Source organism: Hemiscyllium ocellatum, chromosome 26 (assembly GCF_020745735.1).
Source record: "Hemiscyllium ocellatum isolate sHemOce1 chromosome 26, sHemOce1.pat.X.cur, whole genome shotgun sequence".
NCBI classification, from domain to species: domain Eukaryota; kingdom Metazoa; phylum Chordata; class Chondrichthyes; order Orectolobiformes; family Hemiscylliidae; genus Hemiscyllium; species Hemiscyllium ocellatum.
The window spans coordinates 20,598,029-20,619,559 of NC_083426.1; the positions used below are offsets into that span (position 1 = coordinate 20,598,029).

General features: G+C 36.0%; 1 long non-coding RNA gene across 1 annotated transcript; it reads left to right on the top strand.

The window, feature by feature from the left end:
• The first annotated feature begins 10,678 nt into the window (after positions 1-10,678).
• Positions 10,679-18,560, top strand: LOC132828068 (uncharacterized). The gene is made up of 5 exons (XR_009646079.1): positions 10,679-10,730; positions 11,314-11,387; positions 12,768-12,797; positions 15,406-15,490; positions 18,506-18,560. It is a non-coding gene; the product is annotated as an uncharacterized LOC132828068 (long non-coding RNA).
• Positions 18,561-21,531: the final 2,971 nt, after the last annotated feature.

The following is a 21,531-nucleotide window of genomic DNA, read 5'->3' on the forward strand; positions in this document are numbered from 1 at the left end:
TTGCATTGTATTGCCATCATTTTGAAAAATGAATTCCAAAATCAGGCTAATTTGTTTAATTGACAATTTTGTTGTGTCTGTTCATCATCATTTTAAATATCTGCAAACCAAAATGAAGAGAAGAGTGTACAGATTTTGGTGTATTGTAACAGAACCACATTTCTCATATTTCCTCTGTAGCAATAACATGTGGTAACCCTGGAGAGATCCTGAATGGATATTACAGTGCTCCAAATAAAACATTTGGAAACATGGTTCATTTTTATTGTGATATTGGGTGAGTTTCAGTAAATGAATTATTACATTCTTTTGACTTTCTGATCTAGACAATTTTAGTTAACCATCCATCTATGGATCTTCACATTTCTGATAAGAACTCTCCATGAGAGCAATGAGTAAGCTTACTTTCTTCACTATTCTGTGAAGGGATATTGATATGTTAAGTGACTGGGATACAAATTTGGTAAATGGACATAGAGGAAACTGTTTGATTTAAGTTTTTTTATTAACAGGTTTTAAAAAATAATTTAATGTAAGTTTCCTCTACGGAGCTTCAGTTCTTATCTGGTCAGCACATTCTTACACTTTTCTATTTAACCTTCAAGTAACTGATGACAGGTAATTTCTTTTTCTTTCTAGATACTCAATACTGGGTAGAGATTATCGGCAATGTACAACTGAGGGTTGGGATGGCAAGGTTCCATCTTGCGAACGTATGTTCTATTTCTTTCTTTTGTAATGTGACCTGCTCATCCTACCAGACAATATCTCAGTGAATTTTCTTGGAACTTTGATTCACATCTAAGTTTCCTTCCTTTTAGCATTTGTCCATCCTTGAGTTTGGAGTTCAATGTCCATGGAATAGCAGACAACAGCTGTTGAGTAAATGTATTCAACATAACTTCTTAAAGGCAAAAAAAATTTTGAGGAATAGCTTTTCATCAAATAAGTTCTTAGTTAGAGAATTTAATTGTCTGCTGTTCTGCAAATGTTGGTATTGAAACATGGAACTGAGTTTTAATTTAGGATGGGCAGTTTAGGAGGTGCTAAGATCTTGTTCTACGTGATAGTGTTTGCCGTTTTCGCAGTGGGAAACCGAGGAAGTGAAAGTGACAGGTAAAAAAATGTGCAGAAAATATTAATGGAGTATAATTAAACCAGGCATTTACTCCATTCCCTTTCTTTCCCATTCCCATTATGTGCTCCAATTAGATCAGTATCTTCATTCTACTGAATTCATTGTGTTAGTGCAGTATATAGTTGCAGATCTAATTTGAATGAAAGCAATGGTTTTTTAAAGAGGTGACAAAAATATGGAGAAACATACCAATGGTTTTGGTGCTAAGGAGAAACAGAGATCATTAAGTGATTCTCTCACTTCTGTATTTTAATTCATTCTTCTCTGATTATCCCTGGTGATCAAGTATGACTTGCTTCACTCTGAGTCAATAGATTCTGAGATGGCTATTAAGTCCAGTAAGCTCTATGCATACTCTGCTATATTTAAGAGCAGATGCTGTTTGGAGGGTAATGAGGTTTTGGGAGAGGTTTTCAGAAACCTCAACATCTCCCTTGTGTGTTCCTGATAAATTCTGTCTGCATCCATGTTTTCTAAAATTACCCTTCTTCCAATTTGTTTGGCCACAAGCTAGGGCTTCCAAGAGGAGTCAGTAGATATTTTTGACCTCTTCAGGGATGCAGTGTTGTCAACCTTTAGGCAAGTTAGTCTCCTGCTGCAAATGAGTTCTAAGTAGGGCAGTTGCTTCAAGAACCTAGTATCAGGCACAAGAATGAAGTGTCCAATCCAGTAGAGTTGGTCTTGTGTGGTTACCAATACTAAACAAGTTCAAACACTCTTGCAATAAGCAAAAATGTTCCATTAACCACATTGAAGAAGTTTGAGAATTGGATTCCAAAGTTAATGAAACTTGTTATTCTGCAGAGTTGTGTAGTAGATTCTTATCTTCATGCTATAAATGTCAAGTGTAACAAAAGATTTATTGAAGATTTTTGATAATTATAACTTGTCCCATTTTATTTTTACATGCAGCAATAAACTGTGGTAACCCTGGCAAGATTCTGAATGGGTATTATGAGGCACCAAACAACACAATTGGAAATAAAGTGATTTTTAATTGTAATGTTGGGTGAGTTTTCAAAATATAAATTTATTGTATAATTTTGCTAAAAAAAAATACTAGTTTAATGTTAATGGCAAAGCAATTTTCAGATGGCTATATTTCAATGTTTACATTTCTGATAACAAATCCCCATGTAAACACAAATGAGGCTTTTAGTCTTTAAAATTTCAGAGTGATTAATGCTGAGAATCTTTTGGTCTGATTTTGGAACATTAATGGAAAGATTAAATTGGTAAATGCATTACACCTAGAACCATATACCTAGATCACCACTGGATGGCTGCACCTGCTGATTCTTAAAAATGTGTAAATCATATTGTGATTTGTTGCCAACAGGAGTTGTACACACCAATGCTCCTTCTGTGTATTGTACTTTTATGGAGTCTGATCAGAATTTACTTTTAGCAATAATATGATTCCAACTTCATTTTTTGCCATCAATCTTGTTTCACTTTATTTTAACGAGCAATTTGTTGATAGGTGAATATATTTTTCCTTTTTAGAACTCAAATTCTTACCTGGTCAGCAAACTATATTGTTTTCACAATTGCTGTTTGGGTCATTGATACAGGTGGTTTGCTTTGCTTCTCCTAGGTACAAAATGGTGGGTAGAGATTATCGACAATGTACAGCTCAGGGATGGGATGGTGATGTTCCAGCTTGTGAACGTAAGTTATGTTTCCTTGTTTTGTAAGGTTAATAGCAGCAGGCAGTGTTCCTGATAGAATTGCTAGCAATGGAAAATTGCAACCTGTTGATTGTTCCATTAAGAGAGAGAATTATTCCTCACCTCAGGCTTTGATCACAGAGAAGGTTGGACAAAGACACTTAAAACACATTGGGCCACCTTCATGAAAATGGTGCAGGCTTCACACTGTAGTGTTTTCCAATTGATGTTGAGGATTCTGCTGATAGAATAAAATCAGTCCATTATGTTCTTGGATTGCTGCTGAATGTTGTTGCTGGTCAAAATAGTGTGCCGTTGTGTGATTGTAGGTTTAGGACTGTCGTGTGTTTAAAATACCATAAAATTGGAAAAAACAATTCCAACTTTATTGTGACCTAATAATCGGAACAATTATGTAGTGGTATATTTTGTCTTCATATTGAAAACTTGTGAATAGCAATGAAAAGACTGGTGGGGAATTTCAATTTTTCTGGTACTTATGCCTCTTATTTTCTGTATAGCAATAAACTGTGGAAACCCTGGTTCAATTCTGAATGGATATTACAAAGCATCAAAATGGACAGTTGGAAGTAATGTTACATTTTATTGTGAAGTTGGGTGAGTATTCAGTATCTAAATCACTAAATAATTTTAGTAATGGCCTCTATTATTTTAAAGTTGTTATTTAGATGACCACATATTCAATATATTTCTTATAGAAGCTCTTCACATTAACTCTGAGTGAGGCTTCAATCCTAACCAGAAGATTAAGCAAAATACTTAGTACTGATCAAGTTGGGGAATGTTTGTGTTGGAATAGGAACATTAATGCAAAAATAGAACTGTTAAATGTGTCATTGGTTGAAAAATCCATGAGCAGAGAGACAAACCAGATGTCACCAGGTGCTGTTTCTACAAAATGATTAACTTGTATTAGAAGTCAGCATGACAGTGAGTTTTATATGCCTATGTTTCATCTGTGCACTGTAGTTTTATGGGGTCGAACCTATATTTTCAAGTTTAAATATAAATGCAACAGCATTTGATTCCTATTTTAGTGTTCTGCTACCCTACAGCTATATTTGATTCATTTTTCTTTTGTGAGGGTTTAGTCCATTTTTCCTTCATGAACCTCAAAGTTCTTACATATTCTGCCTAGTGACCCATTTTTCCAGTTAATTTTCCTGTCTGGTAACAGTTGGCTTACCATTCTTTTTTAGATACAAAATTATTGGCAGACATTACCGACAATGTATGGCTGATGGGTGGGATGGTGAGGTTCCATCCTGTGAACGTAAGTAAATGTTTCTGTATTTTGTAAAGTGACTGGCTTGTACATCTGATAAAAATGATTGAGTCACTTACAGTGAGTCATCATGGCTTATGTTCAAATTTTTTTCCATTCACTAATTTGGCATCCTCTGACTTGGAATTCTGTTTTGAATGGGAGATAAAAATAACTTTTTGCTTTTCTACCCAAGGGTCGTGTTACAAGGCAAAGAGCTGAGTTTCAGTGGGTAATAGAAAGTTTAGGAGAAGCTCATTTTATTTGTATTCTAAAAATAGTAATTTGGCTCATGGAAATTAAAGCTATAGGAAATTACACAATCAATACTAATTTTCCATGATTAAATCATACAGAGGGTGGGGTTAAATTACTGTTCCCTTATCTGGTGTGCAGAGTCTGGATATTTTCTGATTCAACAACAGAATTTAGGAGCAACTTCCATAAATGGGCAATTTTCCACTTCCAGATCTAAGAGTGCAAAGTGATTATTAGGCCTGTTATTTCCTGAAATAATTTTTGAGGCTGCCACCTGGACTTTGGAATGTTAGATTTACTGAAATTGCAATTTTTATTAATTATATAACGTTAATTCACTAAAATTGAAAGAGCAAGGAGCCTAAATAACATGATGATACAATGACTTTATCTTACCCACTTTATATATACTTTCATGTCTATTCTTACCAATCCCAAAATCTGAACTATCCAAATGAACACTTGACCTCCCACAGGAACTCTGGCTAACTTTCAGTATTAATTATTTTCCTCTATTTTGTCATGTTTTGGAAATCTGTATAATGAAAATTACTTGTTAATCAAAATTTGAGGCAATAGTACTTTGTGTTGCTGCCTTTGCAAACTGTGAAGTACAACTTGCCCTCATTCTACCGCCACCCCACGCAACAAAAATGGGGAGTAGAGGATGCAAGCTGTAGGCAAGGTTGTTATAAATTACCCAAATCTCCAGGACACATGCTTCAGAGTGATCCAAAACTATCCATCTCTATGAAATGTTCCATGCCCTGGACTAGTGACTGAATGCTGTACAATGCTCAAATAACATGAGAATGATGGCCAAAATTGATCCGACAGCTCCTAAAACACCCAGAAAAATTGTATTGCAGAGATGACCAATCAGAGCAAAGTAAGGGATAGACTTTATGGGCAACTGCTCCCCCAGTCAGAACTCTTATCTCTAGTGCTTCTCCAACCACGGGTTGCTTCTCACCCAACTTTCCTGTTGATGGTTTCATTCCTAATCTGCAGCAATTGTGGCAGCAATGAAGCCTGTGGTTGGCAGAGCAATTAAGAAGATAAGTGGCTGCATTGAGCATATCAGTGGCATTGGTGTTTGCCAAGCTGGAAGTTATTGTCAACTGGAGTTGAGGATAGCCTGGGGCCTGCTATCAGTTGAGTCTTTAGATTATTGTTGGCTGTGTTCAGATAAGGCAGGGAGTACAATCAGCTGGGTAAGGAGTGAATGCCATCAGATAGTTCCAGTGATTGTCAATGATGGAGTTGAAGGATTTCATCAGTTTGGCATGAGGAGTGCTGTCTGTTGCGGTGCATTGGGGTTAAAACAGAGGGTTACAGAGTTGGAAGTTGAACCACTTGATAGCAATTATCCCTGAGTTCATCAGAGGTCAGTTGTGCCTTAGGGATTCAATGGGACTTCTTGCCAGCAAATATTGCAGCCTTATCATGGCATTCCCTATTGTCAGTCACTTAATGCATGATATTGGGACCTGGCATTAGGGGGAGGTGACACTGAAAGCCATCTTAATATCCTGTGCTGTGACTCACTGCACACAATCCTTTTGTGACTGCTTCTACACAATCTCAACTCTCACCAGTGGTGTCCTAGGATTCAGTGAAGATCCTTTTGCTGGCTTCTGGAGCCTAAATGGCAATAGCCATCAGTCATAATGACACTGCTGAACAATGTCACTGGCTTATGAAGTTGGATACCTAACATGAAGTTGAATTGCTGCTGATGATTGATGTGTATCCACTCATAGTGCTGTTGCAGACATACAATGGTTTGTCAAGATGAGGTATTAAGGATTGAGAAAAAGTCTTTCTGTGTGTTACTATATCAAAAACTGAATTCCAAATTTGAGATAACTTGATCTTGTTGTCAATTTTATTGTGATATACATGTTTATGTAAAGTATTGCAATTAAAATTCTGTTGTTTGGAGTCTTGTTTCTAGCTTTTCACATTATATTTCCTATGCAGCAATAACCTGTGGTAACCCTGGGGAGATTCTGAATGGACATTATAAGACAGCAAATGAGACAGTTGGAAATAAAGTGCATTTTTATTGTGACTTTGGGTGAGTATTCAGTCAATAAATTACTGAAAAATTTTTGATGAAATCATGTTATTTTAATGTTATGTGCCACCTTTTGTGCATGACATTTGTGATTTTGGCTGAGCATATGAGTTGTGATTTTTAGCATTTTAGCATTGAATTGAGAGTCTTAAAAGGAATCGCTGTAGTGATTAAAGTCAGTGATGTTAGAGCTTACATTGGAATATTAATGCACAGTTGGAAATGCTGGACATGTTAATGATCCCTAGACATGGAAGTTGAGATCAACACAGGACATCAGAGTCTGCTAATTCTTCAATTGATTGAATTATATTATAACTCCGCTCCAAAGTGAGGTCGATGCATCAATATTCTTCCTGCGCACTAGTTTTTTATGGAGTGTAACCAGCTCTTTTTATTTTAACAAAAACGTGACAGTATTTGATTCTTTCATTAATCTGCAGTCTAATTCTATTTTTTTAAATGTGTATATATATTTTGATCGATCCTTTTCTCTTTAAAGTTTTTGGATTTCTAATGTGGTCAGTGAACGAACATTTCCCAATTGACCTTCAGTTTACTAATGCAAGTGGTTTGCTTCATTTTTTCTAGATACAAGATAGTGGGTAGAGGTTATCGGCAATGTACAGCTGAGGGTTGGGATGGTGATGTCCCATCCTGTGAATGTAAGTTACATTTACTTGCTTTGTACAGCTACTGATTTACTGGTAAGTGCATAAAGATTGACCTGCTTCCAGTGAATTATTGTGTAATATTGGTTGGTACCCAACCTTTCTTCTCTGCAGTAGTTTTACATCCTGTAGCTTGGAATTCAGATTTCCTAGAATGGGAGGAAATGTCTATTCAATGTTCTAATCTACATTGCATATTAAAGTACACATTGTGTGCAATGAGAAATAGCCATCAAGTCATTCCAGTGCCTTCTAGAAGATTTTACAGTTTTACATCGTACAAGTGGTACTGTTAGAGCAAGGAGTTGAGTTTTGGTGTGCAATGAGAAGTAAGAAGCCCTTAATGTTAGCAGAGTTTAGCTGATAAAAAGTGATCATTGGACCTTGGGTGATTCAGGTGAAGTGACTAGAAGTTAATGGCAAGTGTAATTGATCTGCTAATCCCTTCTCTTTTTCTCCTAGATAGTAAGGACTGCAGAGGCTGGAAACCAGAGTCAATAAAATGTGGAGCTGGAAGAGCAAAGCAGGTCAGACAGAATGGAGGGTCCTGATGAAAGGTCCTGGCGATGAAATTGTCAACTTTCTTGGTCCTCTGATGCTGTCTGACCCACTGTACTCTTCCAGCTCTACATTTTATTGACTCTTTTTGATCTATTCCTGTTTAAATATCTTACTATGACTTTAGTTAACTGAATTAATTGAATTACTTTTACCATTGGCAGAGTTGCAATAATTGACATTCGAGTCAAAATTATAGATTTTAATGGGTCAACAAACAAAAATGGGATAGGTTTTAGTGGTGGTGGTGATTAGACAAAACAGATAATACTATGGAAGTGGAAGTAAATAATCTTTGAATTGGAGCAGAAACTTTGAAAATATTTCCTCCCTTTTATTATCTAGTGTTCTTGAAATGATGGGGGCTATTAAATCAACAATGTTGAATATCTTGTGTAACTTTGCACTAAATTTCGGTGACTAATGTTTATGAACACACCTCTCCATCTGTTACTCTGTGTCACCATTTAGTATGTAAGGCTAATGTTGATCAGTACATACAGCTTTGTAGACAAAGATCCCTGTTTTGAGACATTGCAGACTGAGAGAATGTCCTCCAATTATATTTTAATTTTGAAAATTACTTTCCGAAATTAGAGTAACTTGGCATTTTGAGCAGGTTTTGTTGCAGCTATTCAATTTTATGCTAAGTACCTATAAAATGTTGGCGATTTTGAAACAATTATATCTCTTCTCTTTTTTTCTTTTTTGCAGCAATAACCTGTGGTAACCCTGGTGAGATTCTACATGGGTATTATAAAGCACCAAATAAAACAGTTGGAAATAACGTTACATTTTACTGTGACATCGGGTGAGTATTCAGTGTACAAATTATTGATGGACTATATTATTTTAATGTTGTGATGAAGAGAATTTAGATGTGCATCTATCTCTTGTTCTTCATTTTTGAACACATTTCTTCATGTTATCACAGAGTAAGCCTGATTATTTCATTATTTGACATCATAATTTTGCAAAGGACTATAAAAATGAAGTGGCTTGGCAAACATTTGATGGGTTGGGTGTATTTTCAGGAAATGTTTGCTTTTTAATTAACTGCTTGATTTTGACTTTTAGAAAGAATTTGTATTTAATAGACATTTCCTCTTTGGACCTTTATAATTCATACCTGGTCAGCACTCTAATATTTCATCAATTATCCAGAAGTTGACAGATAACTGGTGATTTTCTGTTCCTAGATATGCAATGCTGGGTCGTGATTATCGGAAGTGTACACCTGAGGGTTGGGATGGTGAGGTTCCATCCTGTGAACGTAAGTTCTATTTCTCTCTTTAGGAAAGTGATGAATATATCTTCCCAGCTAAATGATAGAGCCATTCTCAATACAGTGCTGGAACGTTGGTTCAATTTCAGGTTTTCTTCCTTATAATATTCATCCATCTTGGAGTTCATTCATCATGGAATAGGAAGAAATAATGAGTAATGATTTTATTCAGCATTGCATATTAAAAAAAACTAAAGTGTGATTTGAGAAATGATATTTCATTAAATCAATTGTTTGTTTGAAAATTGAATTATCTGCCTTCCACATATATTAATGTTGAAGCATAGAATATATATTCCTAGCTGGATATTAAAGTGGAATGCATCATTTAGCAGGTACTAACATTAGTGTAACTGACAAGCATGTAATTTTGGCCATTGGAAATCTAGGAAGTGGAAGTGACAGGTCAAGGAAAAGTGCAGCCAATATCACCAGTCTGTAATTAAACCTGGCATATACTGTCTTCTTTTCCCTTCCCACACACATTTTATGCTCCAAGTAGTTCTGTGTTTACATTTAACTGAATTAGTTGTGATATTGAAGCATATTGTACTGATGAAGCTGAAGTGAAAGTAATAATTTTAGAGGGGAGACAAAAAACATAATGGCAGACTTTTATGGTAATGTTGCTGAGGTCGAGTGTTAAATGCTGTGGAACAAAAAGTAAGTGGTCTTTGAGATGACACTGGTACCTGAAGTTATTCCTCCACTTTGGTGTTCTACCTTTTTCTTCTCAGTCCCTAAGGATTAAGTGTGACTTGCTTCCATTCTGGTTCGGTGGGTTTTGAGATTGGTATTAAGTCCAATCTGTGATTTGCAAACTCTGCCACATTTGGAGCAGGTGGTGTTGGAATGATTGGATAAATGAGTTATACGGGAGTTGTGAAATTTCTCAGAGGCCTCAACCTCACCTTTCAATGTTCCTGATGGAGTCTTTCTATGTTTAATGTTTACAACCTCCACACCACTGATGTTCAGTTGCAGTGGTGCATTTTATCTACAAAATGCACTGCAGAAATTCATCAAAGATCCTGAGACAGCACCTTCTAAATCCAGGAGCACTTCCATCTAGAAGGATGGAGAACAATACCACCTGCATATTTCTCTCCAAGTCACTCATCAACTTGACTTGGGAATATATTGCCCTTCCTTCAGTATCACTGGGCCAAAATCCTAGAACTCTCTCCTTAATGGCATTGTGGAATCAGCTAAAGCACATGCATTGCAGCAATTCAAGAAGGCAGTTCACCACCACTTGTTCAAAGACAACAAGGAACAAGCAATACATCCTGGCAGTTTGCGACAACCACATCCTACAAGTAAATACATTTTTTAAAGTTCTGAATTTCTGTTATCATCCTCAGATTCCTGTCGTGAATGAATTCCAAGTCAAGCAGTTGCTTCAAGAGCCTCATACAAGAATGACATGCCCTGCCCAGCAGTGTTGGTTTTGTGTAATTATTGCCTTTCTACTGGGCAATTTTTAACTGCCACAGAGTAAAAGGCAGCATTCTATTAATCATTTTGAAAAAAAAAATTAGATTCCAAAGTTAATTTGCCAAACTAACCAATTATATAATTGCATTATATCTTTCATGTTAAATACCTTGCAAATTACAATGAAAGAAATGGTGAAGATTTTGGAGTTTTGTGACATTTCTACCTTTTCCATTTTATTTTATGTGTAGCAATTAACTGTGGTAACCCTGGCAATATTCTGAATGGATATTATGTGGAACCAAATGTCACAGTTGAAAATAAAGTTACCTTTTATTGTAACGCTGGGTGAGTATTTACTACATTAACTAAGAACTAATTTTAGTGAAAGACTGCTATTCTAATGTTTGTTCAGAAGACATTTTCAGGGAGTTATATTTTTGATATTTTGCATCTCTGTTAAGTGATTTCCATGTGAACATGAGTCAGGCTTCCAGTTCAATGCTGAGCTGGTAATTTGTTTTTTTAAAAAAGTCTTTATCAACATACCTGCATGGGTTTGGAATATCTATAGGCAGATAGAAATGTTAAACGTGATTCTAATGCCGAGGCCTATATGCTGAGATCAACACTGGAAGACATATTAAGCAGTTTTCCTCCAAATGCTTCAACTATATTTTAATTAGTTCCAAGGCATGCTGGTGCATCATGTTCCTCCTGTAAACATTATTTTACATACAGGTGATCTACATCGTACTTAGCAATAGTGCAATTGTATTTGATTACAAATGCACTTTCTTGCGTGTGTGTTTCTCAGTAAATAGATTTTTCCTCTGTGGACTTTTAATTTCCTATCTGCTGTGCCAACTTTACAACTTCTCAAAATAAAATTCAGGCCATTGATACAAGTGGTTTGTGTCTGTTTTTCCAGATACAAGCTTTTGGGTCGAGATTATCGGCAATGTACAGCTGAGGGATGGGATGGTGATGTTCCCTCCTGTGAATGTAAGGGTTGTTGCCTTTTATTTTTACCCTAAAATTAACTGACTTGCTTGTATGTGTCAAATGATTGAGCCACTTTCATTAATTGTCATGTAATGTTACACCACATCAAGTTCTCCAGGATTTTAGCATCTTCAACCTTTGAGTGGAATGGGATTTAAACAATTGTTCAATGTTTTGATTCAGTCTTTAATGAGGATTTTGAACTGTGAAATGACAAATGATCATTTGATTTCGTGGTTAGCTGCCTTACAGCTCCAGGGACCTGGATTTTATTTCTGCCTTGGATGATTCTCTTTGTGGAGTTTGCATATTCTCTCCATGTCTGTGTGGGTTTCCATTGAGTGCTCTGGTTTCCTTCCATAGTCCAAAGATATGCAATTTAGATAGATTGGCCACATTAGATTGCCCTGTAATGTCCAGGGATGTGCAGGTTAGGTGGGTTGACCATGGCGTCTTGCTGTATGACCCCAATATCTTTTCCACTTTTGAACCATCACATACATTCTCACTTGCACAGTAAACTTTGTGTGATCATGTGCAAAACAGATAGACATTAATAGGATGCACAGCCAGATAAGACAGAGATACATGAAGTAACTACATTTTAAGGGGAGAGGAAAACGTGAGTGGCGAGGAACTTGAAAGAGAGACTGGAGTTTAAGGGATAAGAAAGTGAGCTGTAAGAATGCAAGCACAAAAGACCTGGAAGTGAAGGGCTAAGCACGAGAAAAGCAAAAGGCAGGAAGTGAGAAGTATTTCTTTACAGTTTTCTATCAGCGTTATGTGATGAAGTTGTGAATCTATGAAATCAGTTTCTATGGTGATATGCAAAATTTCTCTAAGTGGGCTTTTAACTTTTGATCAGCTGAGATCCTCAGTTGAGTAAAGTTACATTCAGCAGAAATCATCATTTGTTGTGACATCACTTGTTACAACATCACTTTAAGGACTGAATATGTTTATGAATCAGATCAGGATGCGTGTAAAGGTCTGCAGTTGTGTCTTTGTGAAGTCAAGTACTCCTATAAATATTCTGAGTGTTGAGTGAACCTATTTCAGATTTTCAAGTAAAATGAACCTACACCATTTACCAATCTTGTATGAGAGTAGTAACTTCGTATTATGAAATCAACACAACAATGCTGATGTACAATATCCCCAATGCTATAGTTACTTCAGTTTTGATGCTCAGAAACAGTGATAGAGGATGGAGAGGCTCTGTTGTTTTTCTTTCAAAACCATTTTTTAAAATTTACATGCAACAATTGGTGATGTGTAGTTAGACCTTCAATAGTGAGCTGGCATAGTGAAAAAAAACACATAATCTTTTAAACCATTAATTTCTGTGTTAATAACTTGGTCTCTTTTAAAATCTTACAGCACAAAGTGCACTTGTAGGAATGGCTACTGGTAAGTAGGAAAACCAGATAATACAAATATTATTAGCTGCACTGAAGTGCTTTGATTTAGTATTTGCTAACATTTGATCATCAAAACTGTACATTTAAAATGTAATGACTGAATTAGTGTTTTGGTTGTTCAAACTGATAAGTATATAAATCTTGAGTCAGAATGATTATTAATGAGGCTTTAATACTTTTTAATAATGTTTAGAAATGAGATTTTTTAATCATTGTGCTGGTTTTCTTAGTAAGTGAGGCTTTGAGCCAGATGTGTGCCTTGTGTGTCTAATAAACAATTTAGGATAAACATAATTATATCCTATAAAAACAATTAATAATTCTCATGCTGGATTTCATAGACAACTCATCTTTCTTAGTCAGTCCAAAAGTGTGGTGCTGAAAAGGCACAGCAGGTCAGGCAGCATTTGAGGAGCAGGAAAGTTGACATTTTGACCATAAGCTCTTCATCAAGAATGTGGGGTGAGAGGGGTGGTGCAAGGGGGGTGAGAGACAAATGGGACAGGCTGAGGCTGGGGAAAGGTATCTGGGAATGCAATAGGTAGACGAAGATGGGGGTGATAGTGATAGTGAAGGGTGGAGCGGATAGGTGGAAAGGACAGTTCAAGAAGGTGATGCCGAGTTGGCAGATTGGATGTGGGATTGGTGGGGGGAGGGGAGATCAGGAAACTGGTGAAATTAACATTAATCCCATGTGGTTGGAGAGTCCCAAGACAGAAGATAAGCTGTTCTTCCACCAGGTGTCATTGGCTAGAATTTGGCAGTAGAGGAGGACTAGGACTTGCATGTCCTTGGTGAAGTGGGAAGGGGAGTTGAAGTGTTTGACTACAGGGTGGTGGGTCATTTTTCTTCACACACAGTTCAGCTTGCCTATTCTAAAACTGAAGCATGTGTGTTTGACTGCCTTGGTTAATAGAAATAGATTTCTTAAGTAGTTATTTTTAACTGTCTGTCAAAGTTCTGATTGTCTTTATTAACTAGTTCCAACTTTCACAGAATGGAAAACTGTTTCTGGTGCTGATAAGTTGTCTTGAAGCCTGTTTTATAATGTTATCCACAAATGTAAGAATGAATAGATCTATGTCCAGTGAACTGATTATTTTAATCTGAATTTACCATCGATAATAAGAAAAATGGAACTCCTCCTTAAGGAGAAAAATAGAAAAAACTTGTTGAAACTGAAACTGAAATAATGAATAAACAACATGGAATTCAGAAGGGAAAGACTTGCTCCTTTGCTCCCACTCTTGAACTTGACCCCCAGAGGAACACAGTCACTCATTGTTATTTTCATCAGGATGCACTCAGAATTGCCCTGGAGGCGGGCTTGTGATCCAATTAAGAAGGGTGGATGGGCAATCCAAGTTGGAGGGCCAATCAGAGGCCTTCCAACTTGAAAGGAACAACAGGCTGCAATTGAAGGGAAGTTAAAGAGAGGTTGCTTCAAAACAGAGGCATCTTCTCTCTTTCTTTTGGCTTTTTCCTATATTTACCATCTTCCAACACTGTTGAAAGATTACCTTTCTATAATTTTTATATATGATATATATTTCCTCATGCTAATCCTCCCCATCCATCTGGGCTGGGGACTGAGATTGCATGCTAACTTGCCTTCACCAGTCGTTGTGTTCTTTGGTGGCTCACGGGTCTTGCGATGCAACATTAATCCAATTCACATCCTGAGGACAGACAGAAGTATTACAACTAGGAGATCATGTTAGTTGTGCAAGATTCTTTGGTATCTTGATTAATGATTGAGAGAGAAAATGCACACACAAAACTCAAGGTACAGCTGTATTGAACCCAAAGAAAAATTCCAACTATTACTGTCTTGAGATTTCAAGGATAATGTTGGTGGGGATATTGTTTAGAGTCATAGTTACCTAGAAGCAGGTAAAAAGCTAGGCAAATATGTGATTTTAGACCCTGGATTTTGCAGTCAGTAGCAAAGCAAAAACATCTGGAACTGACAACAGAAAGTTTTGCCAAGATATCTCACAATCTCAGTGTTTGAGAACATCAGATAAAATAGTGAAACTATACACTTTGGTATCTTTCACTTAGTTGTGTAGAATTTGAGATATAGTTTATTTGATTAAATCCAGCAGTATGAATGAAAATAATTTACAGGAATGTAAAATCTATAAAGGGATACTAGTATAGTAGTCATGGAAATAGACACTTCAGTCCAACTTGTCCATGCTGACCAGATATCCTGAATAAATGTAGTCCCATTTTTCAGCATTTGGCCCAGATCCCTCTTAAACCCTTCCTATTCATATATATAATCCAGATGCACTTAAATGTTGTAATTGTACCAACATCCTCCACTTCCTCTGACAGCTCATTCCATATACACAATACTATCTGCATGAAAAAGTTTCCCCTTGGGTTTTTAAAAATCTTTTCCCTCTCTCCATAAATCTATGCTGACTAGTTTTGGAATTGAAATGTGTCCAACTTAGAGAAATGTTACCAATTTAAGAAATGTTTCAACCTTTTTTAAAAAATTAGTCTGGCTAAGGAATCTCTACTTTCGAGTATCCGCATGTTTATTTCTAATTTAGTCATTGTGAATCTTATGTATACATTTTAAGGAATTAACATGGGTGTTGTTGCTGTCGTTGGCTTCCTTTTTTGTGCCGCATGCCTTTATCAAAAACGATCATTATCAAACAAAGGGTAAGAATATTTACTATTTGTTAGATAGTTTTCTATCTTCAGAAAAGCTATTCATAAATTTTTAATCTTTATTCCACCATTCTCCTCATCTATTATTCTAAGCTGCCCTTCATACCTCTGACTTTCCCCTAGTCTGCAACACAAATTTTTCTATTGCTTTCTTGTTGAACTTTACTTGATTTACTTGATTATAGCTAAGAAACTTGAAAATAAATGCAGGTTTTCCATATAAACATTCAGTCAAGCAACTAGTTCAAAAGCTTTGCCATTTGGCCATCACTTTCTTAACTCAAGCAGGGCCACTGATTAGTAGTATCTGAAAGACCAGCAAGTGTGTTGAATCTTGTGCAATAGTGAGTCATTTGGTAAATGTTTTGAGATTGGAAAAATGAAATTCCCAGCACTGAAGAGCAAATTCGACATTCCATCCAAGATTTTAATGATTTGACAAGAATGTTGCTAGTGAGCGGCAAGGACCCTGCTTTCATGCACTAACATCTCTATATTACTTAAGCTTGCTTCATTTATATGCATATCACTTTTTTTTCTTACAGCTCACAAGAAAGTCTGAGCAGAGATAAAATAGAGAATCTCAGCAGGTCACACAGTGGAGAGGGAAACAGAGTTAATGTGTAGAGACCCATATGACTCTTCTTTGGAAATGGTTATGATGCTGCCAAACCGACTGTGTTCCTCCAGCACTTCTCATTTTTATTTAAAATTTTTTGCATCTGCTATAATTAAGTCTGAGCAGATACCTGCCAGCTCCAGCTCTGTTTGGTTGGAATATAACACAGTAATGTAGCTGAATCATCTGCTGGAGTGAGACTTGAGGGGCTGGGTGGTCATCTAATCCCTGTGGCCATTAAAGTAACAGCTGCATTGAACTTTTATTGTAGTTCTCTGCTTCAAAGAGTGCACGGGTTGCTGTATCTGCAACCCACAGATTTGTCAAGACTGTTACCAATGCAATTGATGCTGAATGACAGCACTCATCACTTTTTCCTGTTCCCTCATGATGAAGTCAGTACTGGAGCACAAGTTGTAGGCTTTGTCAATATAGCTTGCCTTCCTCCATGTGCATGGCCCTACAGATTATACATGTCGCATTGAAAGGGCAATTGAATATGACTGACTTCATTGTTAAAAAGAGTTCTCCTTGGTAAATGTACAAGTAATTGTGATCATCAGTATCTCATCTTAGAAATTGACAACATGTTTCTTGGATCTACTATGATGTCTATATACTTGATAACTGTTAGGTTCCTGCTTCATTCTAAAGACCAGATGCCTGAAAAGGTTGACTGCAGGGAATAAAGGGCTAACTTCTCCAAACCTGGATGATGATTCCCTTTGTGCAATCCTCTGACTGAGGCCAAGTTAAGATACAATACAGCTCATTTTTCAACCATGTCTATCGTGAAACCGACAAAAGACCTCTTGAAGATGAGGTTCCTCTGTTTGTATTGGACTGGAGGGTTGGTGGGGAGGAGGGGGAGGAGGTTTGTTGCACTCCAGACACAGTGTACCATGTAATCCCTGCATGTTGTGCTCTGCATAACTGGAACAAAGTTAAAAATCAAATACCAGATCATAGTCCAACAGATTTATTTGAAAGCACTAACTTTCAGAGGACTGCTCCTTCATTAGGTAGCTGTGGAGCAGGATCATAAGGCACAGAATTTATAGTAATAATTACCGTGTCATGCAACTGAAATAATATATTGAACAAACAGCTCCACAGCGACCTGATGAAGGACCAGCACTCTAAAAGTTAGTGTTTTCAAATAAACCTGATGGACTATAACCTGGTGTTGTGTGATTTTTAACTTTGTCCACCCTAATCCAAAACCGGCACCTCCACATCATAAGTGGAACAGGCAGAGAGAGAATGTGATGAACACTGAAAAGTTGGGTAAGCAGCTGCAGTCTTCCAAGAAAGAAGAGGAGGACATGAAGTGGGAGTAACATCATTCAAGATGATAGAACAGTGCAATTTTTGGTGCATTGAGCCAGACAGGATTTAATTGACACCTGCTTCTAATAGACAAAAGCTGGGTGATCATTCATTAGCTGCAAATTTGATAGTCAAAATGCAGTCTCTTCAGTCCCAGAAGCAAATGTAGCATCTTTTATTTTTTGTTATTTCACTTTAGTTGTTTAATAAAAGTTAACGTTAGCAACAATTTCAAGGTTTTGACAATGTGACGCTGCCACATTTCAACACTGACAAGACGTTATGCTATGCTGAGCAACTAGAGAAAGTATAAGAAACCTTTGGACACAGTTCTAACAGGGTTTAATGTTGAGAATAGATAGCGTCTGTAGCTTCATTCTTGTAGCCATATTTCAATGACGGTTGAACAGACTGATGCTGATGTAAAAAGAGAATACATTTATAATTATAATCTGCTATTCCCAATGAAGTGTCACCTGTATGCCCTCAGATGCTTTTCTTTTTCATTTTGCTCCCATTATGTCTTTTATGAAAGGCTATTCCTAGCTTGAATTGGTGCACAGCTTTAAATTTGGTCCCAGCAGTGGCAAGTACTTCAGGTGCTGATAAGCTCACAATAGCACTGCTGCAGAAATGTACAGCATGCATGGATGAGTGTTGTTGAAGGAAATACTCCATGAATTCCTTGAAAAATTTTAAATTTTTGGTAAAGTTAACCTTCATGGATTTTTATTTGATTAGCAAAACACTGTATAAATCAAACATTGAAACCTAATGCTTACTACATTTTCCCATGGCTGGAAATAACAAGCTCCATATGAGTAAGATGTATTCTGGCTGTCAGAATTGATCAATTTATTTTGTAACAATTACAACCAATGTTGCCTTGAGGAATATGAAGAATTTTAGTTAACTTAAGCTATTTAATCTACTTAAACAAAGTAGTGCATTTTGCTTGCTGCATGAAGTTTACAGTCTTTTGCAAATGTACTGTCAGATACACGTAATGTTTTATCATAATTATATTTTAATCCATGCACATCATGTTTCCTTTTTAGGGAATATCATCTTGCCAGCAGTATTCCCATGAGCTCTGATGACAACCAAATGGGCCCTCATTCTGATTCCTGTAATCGTCCAGTATAATTGTTGAAGATTTCAAATTGATAAAGGTAAATATTTGTGCAATTCTGTTTCACAAACTGTTCTGTGCTTTCAGTGATCTTATGGTAGTGTTAAAGTATCTGTATTTAAGCATTTATGGGAATTTTCAAATTTTACTGACCTGTGTAATCTTAATTCTCCACTTCTATTTCGCTAAACATTTAAATGTCAGTTAAATATTGATCATACATGCAAAAGATTTACCTTCAATATTTCAAGCTCTTCCTAAGTATTCCAATGTGACTCAGCTTGCATGATCTTGCTATTTTCCATTATTAAGTATCAGCCACTTTTAAGACCTTTTCCTGTTTTTTTTCTCCCAGTAGATCAAGAGACTAAAGGGATCTTTATCCAAAATATACCTTTCCGCAGTCTCCCCTCTAAAACAATTCAAAGGACATATGTTGAAACTTCATCCGGTTTAAAGGCAGTTTGGAACTATATGTAACAACAATAACATTTTAATAAAACAGTCTAAATTTATTTAGTTTGTTTTGGAAATCAGTGCAGTAACAACTACAATGCACAATCGATAGAAAGATATTTCTTTGGGTATTTAAGATAATTTTCACAATAACAATCGTTAAACTATGTGCAATGTTACATTTATTTTAATACATCTTCACCACTTGGTCACTGCACTGTTTCCAAAAAGGCAAAAAGAATCAGACTTAAGCTGTAAACAAAAAAACAAGGAACTGCAGATGCTGAAAATCATTAACAAAATCAGATATTATGGAAAAATTCAGCAGTTCTGGCAGCATCATGGAGAGACAGCAGAGATGATGTTTCAGGTGCAGTGAGCATTCTTCAGAACAGAACAGATATTTATGTTGATCTGGAACCAAAATTTTGTCTGCACAGATGCTACCAGAACTGTTGAGTTTTTCCTGCAGTTTCTGATTTTGTTTCAGGCTTGAACTGATTGACTTCCTGTGGGAAATACCAGTGGGAAAAATCTGTAAAATAATAAAATTTGATATTGACTAGTTAGGAGTGAGAGATGAATATCTTTGCTACATTTGATGTTTGATCTTGAGGATATGATAAATGATAGTGTTTGTATATATTACCAACATGAAAGCAAAATGTTCTGGATGCTGGAGATTTAAAATTTTTAAAAAAGTGCTGCAGAAATTCAGTAAGTGTCTGGTGGAATGCGTCGCAAGAGAACCAGAACCCAATATAACTTTTTAGAGCTGTATATATCATACTAGTTTTTAAAAAATAAATTTGTAAAACTTGTTTATAGAAACTTTTTTTTATATTTTAACGTTTGGTTTTTATATTTTAACGTTTGTTGGTTCAGATGCTTTCATTTTGCTTCCACAAAGAGCTTATATTTCTAGCAACCACATAGTCTAAGCAGTCTTTGAATTTCATTGGTGATAGATATCTGAAGATAACCACAATTTAAATATCTGATTTTGTCTGAAATATTTTTCACCAGTAAATATGGTGGAAACCACCCAATTGGCTAACTCATTTTTTAAAATCTTAGAACTCATATCATGTTTCTATGGTAGCAGCACATCAAATTAATGATACTGGGTTCAACAAATGGTATATCTCCTTTTTAAACAAACAGCACAAATTGTTTGAGACAATTGTCTTGTCAGCTGATAAGAGTCCCCTTCTGCCTTTGCTAGGGAAAGTCTATTGAATCACACATGAAATAGTTAATGGAAAAGCTAAAGGAACGATCATAGCTCCATCCCGTGAAATCTTTAAGACACAACTTTACATTAATTCCATGAGAAGTTTTCATTATCAGGGCTATCATTCAGCAGATCATGCCTAGTTAAGCTTGCAAAAGTAATATAAATATTCATAGCATATGGATATTAATCTGTAATGCTGATACTAGAAAAAATGCAGTTTTTTAAAAGTTTTTTTATATCATGTTAATACCTCTGGTAAGGCCTGTCATTAAGATAATGTAATTTCTATCACCTGAAATGCTTCCATGCTTTTATCTTGCAATAAAACTCTGAATATTCATTCATGATTTTATTATTATATTGAAGTTTGTAGGTAATATTTTTAATAACTTCTGAACCTGAATGCCAAATCACAATGTAATTTCGCAACATTCCACCTTCCCCAGTTCAAAGTATAAAACAATCCTAAAATAAAATGTCTGTTATGTGTCTTGCATTTCTGCTTTAATTTCCATAAATGTTTGCTATAATGCTTAAAAAACATTTTAAAAAGCACATAACCTCATACTGTTCAAGCAGCTAGTTCCATTTTAAAGTTGTAAATCTGCGGATATTTGATTTTTACCAAATGTCAGATTAACAGGTTTCTTTTGTGATGTTTTACTTACATCCTATTTCAGCCTGCCTTGCTGTTTAAAGTAAAAAGCTTTGAATAATTAATAAACACATGTGGGTTATGTGTACATTGGTTTTGTGTGTTTGTGAACAAATTTAAATAAAAGTGATGTAACCTTTTCTTAAAATTTTGTGACCTCATTTATTCTCCACTGAAATAATCACTCCAACAATGCTCAAGTTATTTTCTTTTTAAACTTTCCACTGATGCCTCTTTGTTTTTCACATATCAAAGATGTAGTCATGATTCCTATCAAGAAACACAATGGGCAGAATTTTCCCATTGCTAGGGAATATCATTTTTGTTGAGTTTCTTAGAAGGTTTCTCCCACTGAGATCTGGTGAGTATTCTCACATCATAGTCTCAGACTCATCTCAAAACTACTTATCCAATTCCTAAGTGCCCTTCTCATCTGATATTATCACTCATTGTAGGTAATAAGCTTACAATACTGACCAGATATCTTGAGATAGGAAATTGTCCCGAGTACTGGCACCATATTTAAAAAGCCATTGTGCATCTGTCAAGTGCTAGAATCTGGAACTGTCCTGTACAGTCACCGCACAAAGTTGAGGGAAATTGA